Source organism: Lampetra fluviatilis, chromosome 26 (genome assembly GCF_964198595.1).
Source record: "Lampetra fluviatilis chromosome 26, kcLamFluv1.1, whole genome shotgun sequence".
In the NCBI taxonomy this organism is placed as follows: domain Eukaryota; kingdom Metazoa; phylum Chordata; class Hyperoartia; order Petromyzontiformes; family Petromyzontidae; genus Lampetra; species Lampetra fluviatilis.
In genome coordinates, this window is record NC_136300.1 from 9,618,219 (window position 1) to 9,624,989 (window position 6,771).

Here is a 6,771-nt window from a genome sequence, read left to right on the forward strand (position 1 = left end):
TTAACGTTCACTTACATTGCTTTGTATGACAAACTGGAGAAAGTCCACGTGTGGGTTTATTGAATCAACTCGTCAGCCTCAAGATGACTCCATTGCCAAAGGGGCTTATTGTACAAAGCACTTTGCTGTGTAATGTATGAGTTAATTTAATCGCTAGTATGTTCAAACGAGCCAGGAAATATCACTATGCACTATGTACGAGTCATTTGACCCCATAGCAACATTGTATATATCCATAATACAGGATTTTTTTGTTGAGTTAGATCACGTAAATATAAATGTATCGTTAAACCCGCCACTACCTAACCCCCCCCCCCCCCCCAAAAAAAATCTATTATGGATAATATCAGTCGCGAAAGCCTACGGATCAAATTGAATTGATTATGTATTTATTACTGACTTGCCCATTTAACAACAGCGCCGTCCTAGAGTAGACCGCGGGCGCGCGCCCGTCGTCGTGGCAACGCGAAAGATGAGCGCTCACATTGGTTCGTGCGGCCACGTTCCGCGCGAACCAATCAGCGCGCGCCATACAACAAAGAGGTCCCGTCGGAGTTTAAAGGAGCAGCGCGCGGGGCCTATTGGCATCACCCAAATTTTAGCGATTTAATTCGCTTCCCGCGAACGTTTCAATCTCTGCGCGGTATTCCACCTAGATTTGTTTTGTTCGTCACTGCTTCGTCGTATTCGGAGGCCGAGATATATGTGTGTTAAAAGATAACGATTGCACGGCGAATGCGCGCTTGCTGCTGTCCGTGGCGGCTTAAATTTGCGTCGCTGCTGCTGCTGCCGTGTTAATGGGAAGCTAGCGTCCATAATGGCTCGATTGATGGGTTTCTTTTATTGTTTCTAAACTCGTCAGTTTGCAAAGTACGAAATGTTGGGCATTTGCTACGTTGGTGCCGCGTGGGGTTTGCTGCGTCCGCTGAATCGCATTTGTGTCATTTAACTGCCAATGTTCGCCTCCATAATTAAATTAATAAAAGAAATGTATGCGCCCAATAATGTAGTTTGGTTAATTTAATATGAAACTTTATATCAAATATGAAATGTTGCTTCGTGCAGTGCATATGTATTGTATTCTCTAGTGTATTCTCGCAAAATAAGCGTTATATGAATTGCCTGCATACGTACTACTACTTAACGTAGTGTTGACACCGGATTTGCCGTGTAATCATTAAAATCTCAATATATACTGTATTTAATATTTTAACTATACAAATTTAGCAGTTTCGTGTTGATCTAATGACACCTCAGTGATGCACGATTTCAGTTAGGAAGTCGTCAACGGTGCAAGCAATTCACGAAGCTTCACATTGATATATAAACCATTGCAATTTCTTAACTACGGTCCAACTTTCCATTCCCAGGGGAGATTTGGAACGCGCGTCCCCTCCCCCTGTTGAAGTGCCCGCGGAAAGAGGTCGTGGCAAAGCATGCGGACGGAAAGGCTTATCACCATGATGGTAATTACTGGATGATGGTTTCTCCAGGCCGTGCCGGTCGTGAGGGTGATTTGAATATTCATCACCAAGCGTGGTCAGTGCGAGTCGGTCAAGCATTCATGTATCGTGTAGCAATCCAACAAGTAAAGTGGTTTTCTACTCAAGGGGTTTGGGCACTCAGCTCCTGTTTACATCCTTGAGCCAGTGGTGGAAATTACAGATTGCCGGGCATCCAGTGCGTGAATCTCATTACAAAATAAAACCACCGCCACTTTTCTAATACTATTCTATAATTCATCACCGGCCATTATCTATACACCGCTGGACGAAAGGCATTGCAAAGTTGTTTACATCTCTCAGATTTGTGATGCCACAATTAATCCCGCTCCTAAACTGCCTTACAACAAGTTCAAACGAATGAAAGCCACCCCTCCTTCACCTTTCACCACCGTATAAATATACTCTATGTACATTGATGCAATGGGTACAAATAGAGTCATGCCTTTGCCCTACACCTCGCCCGAATGTTGATCTAGTGCCCATTTAAGTCTCGTCCGAGCTGTAAACCATCCTGTGAACTGAAACCTCGTCATTTTGACATGACCGAGCCGACTAACGCGGCAGGGAATTCATTAGTTAATATTCATTTACGTTTGCGCAATATTTAGGATTTCTCATGTGACACAGTTGTTTCTGCTGATTTATATTTGCTGTACTTTATTTGTTCAGCTTTTGTAATTTTGGTGACCCAGGCCACATGCAAATGAGATTATCCTGGTCTCTTGGGTTCTCACCTGGTTAAATAAATAAACTTGATTATGAGTATAAATTATTCCACAGGACAACTATTAAACGCATAGAAAAGTATACAATTGTATGGAAGGAGTGTTATTCTTGCATTGTAATGTATATACCCATCTTGTCTTAGCATAAGGACTTGGGGAGATGATGGACGAGCAGTCGATGACCAGGAGATTTGCTCATGTCCCCACCAAGGGTGGTCGTCTGCACCACCTTACATGAGCGCAGTCAGGGATTTTAGGTGCATGCGGTGCTCTTTAGTGTGGATGGCTGGTAATACTGGGATCGATATTCATGAGGTAAGGTTACACTATAAACTGTTGAATGTCCTTTTACATTTGCCATATTTGCTCTTTAAAAAATGTCGCTGTGCATTGAAAAAATACATGTGTAAGATGCATCATGTATACATATTGTGAGTTAAAAAATAATAATTTTCAATGGCTTGTCTTCTGTTCTCCATAAAGAAAATGAGCGAGGAAGAAATGGTACCGGTGGCTGACCATCGTCAAGAAATGGTGGATGATCAGCTATGTGAAATGGGTGAAGATCAGCCATGTGCGACTGGGGAAGATCAATCATGTGAAATGATGGAGGCTCAACCCAGTGATATGGTGGAAAACCTCCCATCTAGAGAAGCCGATGATCAATCATGGATTACAGCAGACACTAAGTCCTTTGTCACAGCAGATGATCAAGCACAAAGTGTAGAACATCAACCACATGTTGTACCAGGTAAAATACCTGGTATAGTGAAGGATCTGTCATGTGAAATGGGAGACAATCTGCCTTGCGAGATGGAGGAATGTGAATCTTCAGAGGGTGAGCCATCTAAAGTAGCATATGATGAACAATGCGACATATTTGAGGATCGGCCACAAGTAATGGTGGAGGATCCACAATCGACAATTGTGAAGGCTCTGCCGTGTGACAAAGAGGCAGTTCAACCTGACAAAGTCGATCAGCCACAAGACACAGATGAACATCATTCATCTCCAGCAGTAAAGGATCAGTTGTGTATAACGGTTGAAGACCAGCCCTGTGGGATGGGGGATGATACAACAGGTGGAATGAAGGAAGCTCATGCAGGCAGCACAAATGATCCACCCTTTGCAGAAAAAAATGACAAAGAATGTGGAATTGCAGATAGTCACCCTTGTGAGGTGCAGCAGAAGCAGGCACCGGCAAGTGTTGTGGTGGAAGATCAGCCTTGTGTGGCAGTTACTGATCAACCATGTCAAGTGGTTGAGGAGCAGCAGTGCTCGGTAAAGGAGGAAAAGCCTGACACTGAAACACCTAGGGCAACTACAGCAATACCTGATAGTGCAGACCTATGGACCCTGGACAATGCAGCAGATGTAATTGATATAAGCTCTGGCTCTGAGGAAGTGGATGACGATGTTCTGGAGGTGATTGACCTCTCCTCAGGCTCTGAGGAAGAAGTAGAAGAGGATGAGGAAGAGGACGAACAGGAAGAAGAGCACTCTCTGTCAGATGAGGACCCAGCACCCGAGCAGCTCTATGAATTGGAGTGGACGCGCACACTGCAGGTGAAGGGTTACTCTAAGTTGTTGAGTGAGGAGATCATTTTCGCACTTCACAGTAAAATCAAGATAGGGGTAAAACTGATATTACATTTTATGAATTACTCTTTGCTGCATTCGGTAAACTTGAATACACTCGGTCTTTGCTGTTGTAAAATGTAATGTGACAATTTTTTTTTCCTGTGTGGGGCAACACAATCCATCAATAGCCAGATGCGGTGCAGTTGGAAGAGTTCCAGGGCAGCCCAGGCCCCGTGCATGCGCTCCCAGCCGGTTCTCAACCTCTCGACTACTTCAAGCTCTTCCTAACAGACGAAATGCTGGACCGGATCGTGACCGAGACCAATCGGCATGCGGCTCGCTGTGGGGCCAACATGCACCTGACAGGCCCTGGGCCAGGCTCTGTGTCGGGTGAGGGAAGGCCCGTGACGCGGTCCTCGCTCTCCACCTTCCTGGGGGTTGTGCTCATCATGGGCATCAATATGCTGCCAGCACTACCATACCACTGGGCAGACGATGACTCCCTGGGAAACCAGTTTATCCGCCGCTCCATATCCCACAAGAGGTTCAGGGAAATTTTGAGGTAGCTGCTTTGTTGCAAAAGAGCTGTTAGAATATTACACTCCAGTTTTGGCCAATGGGTGTGTTTGTGGTTTATTTACTGTTTCCATCTTTTTTCCATTTTTCTGCAAAGGTACCTCCACATTAGCGATGATGAAAAAGCACCAAGCAGAGGACGGATCGGCTATGACCCACTGCACAAGATCCGCCCACTGCTTGACCACCTGCTGGGGGCCTTCTCTCGCCACTTTGTTCCATTCCGAGACATGCGCCTCGACGAGGTGCTCAGCAAATTCAAGGATCGGCATGATGCGCTGCCATGTGTGCCCGCCAACCCCATCCGCTGCGGCGTCAAGGTCTTCATCTGCTCATGCGCGTCCACAGGCTACGTGCACTCGCTGCTCGTGCACGCCGGAGGCCACGATATCGTCGTCGCTGGGGGTCTGTGGCGCCGACGCAACAAAAGCTTCCCCCTGGGATACAGAGCTGCCATGCGTCTGACGGAGCGCCTGCACGGGTTCCACCACCACGTGTATTTCGGAAAATTGTTTGGCAGCGCGCGACTGCTCTCTGACTTTCTCCAGCGTGGCACATACGGGTGCGGCTTGGTACGACCCAACAGCCGTGGCTTCCCCAAGGAGTTACGTGACTCGCGGCTGCAGCCCGGAGACACCAAGTTCCGGCAGAGCGGGCAGCTGGTAGCCTGCATCCACAAAGCCAACACCGAAAACATGGCCATCATTGCCTCCAACTCCCGGCCAGAATCGGAGCGTATGCAAAGGAGGTTCCACAATTATGACGTCGAGGGAAGCCAAAAGCCGCATCCGTTGCTCAACTACAACATGTGCATGGGCAAGGTGGACATCGCCAGCCAGCTGCAAACCTGGTTCGAATTGGGCCGCGAGGGGCGCAAGTGGTGGAAGTACATGTTTTTTTTCCTTCTCAACACTGCCGTAGTGAACTCCTACATCCTCTACAGGCTGAGCAACATGCCGCAGCCCCGCAACGCCATGAGCCAGCTGGAGTTCCGCTTGCTCTTGGCCAAGCAGCTGGTGGGAGGGGTGGACGTGCGCAAGGGCCCAGGCTTGCGGAGGGTCGGCAGGGCTCGTGGTGGTGGTGGTGGCGGCAGCGGTGGCCAAAACCGCCGCTGTATAGAACGTGTGCTGTGGCCAGCACCCAGCGTGAGCCCCCAGCAGCACGCCTGCGTCAAGTTCGCGGGGCGCAAGCGCGTGTGTGTCCTGTGTAGCAGCCGCAACAAGAGAACTCGGCGCGGGCGCAGTGTGCAAACCAGCTACGGCTGCCAGATCTGCAACGTGAACCTCTGCCAAGTCGGCTGCTTCACCGGCTACCACAGCAAGGAACAGCTCGCTGGCAGCAGGGCATTGCGGCGTCCGTAAGCACTGCAGGAAACAAAGCATTTGGCAATCCCTTGTATCGTTAACACAAATCAGTTGATTTAGTAGCCCACAGAATAATGTCGTTTATGCTACAACCAACACGCAAACTATAACCGCCTTACAGGCTGCCGGAATGGCGACTGGATAGGCTGGTGGTTTTCACACTTGCCAATTAGCCAAATAGCCACTCCACATGTAATTTCATAATTTCCTGTCCTGTGCGCAGTCGCAGGGGTCGAGGCGGGAGCCAACCAAGGAGTGTGGCGCGCCGGGGCCCCCGCACCAGGGAGCAGGGCTGCCAGGCAAACCTGGAGGACGACCCAGCACATGACATCAAGAATGAGCCCTGCGATCAAGGCATGCCATACCTGTTATTATTTGGGCCGAGGTTACTTCTGGAATTTCAGTGTGCGGTGCAAGGCAGTGTTCCTGTCTACCCCGATTGCCTTGGAGAATGTTTGATCTAACCATGTTCAAACATAACCTACTGATGAGAAAATGCACTTGATCTCGCCAGATCTCGGAATCTAAGCAGGTTTGAGCCCGGGTAATACTTTTAAGTGGGGCCATCATGTACAAAAGGTGTGGGTTTGTGTCATGGGCAGCAGAGGGCAGTGCAGCAGTGCATACATAAAAATCCATTGTTGGATTACTGCCATATCTATGCCCCCTGCCTTCACCAGCTCAAACTGACCTGGGTCTTGAAACGTGGTCAAATAACCCCCATGATCCACATGGCACAGGAGGCCCTCATTCAGCAGTAGATTGACAAAATGTGAATTATACCTTTATTCATGTTACATGATAAAGTAAATCGCTATGAAACTGGAGTGTTTCATATAGTTTCCCGCACCTCCGATTAGCATGGTTGGCTATGTACGGTGCGAAAGAAGCTTAACATACATGCAATAAAGTATTTAATTCGAAAACCACTTTGTGAAACCTGTTCAGCTGGCGTTAGTTTTAACGAGCCAAAGGATGGCAGTCCAATCCAGAAATATTCCATCGAGGGAAAATGCATGT

General features: G+C 48.1%; 1 long non-coding RNA gene across 1 annotated transcript; it reads left to right on the plus strand.

The window, feature by feature from the left end:
* Positions 1–554: 554 nt before the first annotated feature.
* On the plus strand, positions 555–3,281 carry LOC144942059 (uncharacterized). The gene is made up of 4 exons (XR_013639308.1): positions 555–643; positions 1,371–1,466; positions 2,374–2,545; positions 2,714–3,281. It is a non-coding gene; the product is annotated as an uncharacterized LOC144942059 (long non-coding RNA).
* Positions 3,282–6,771: the final 3,490 nt, after the last annotated feature.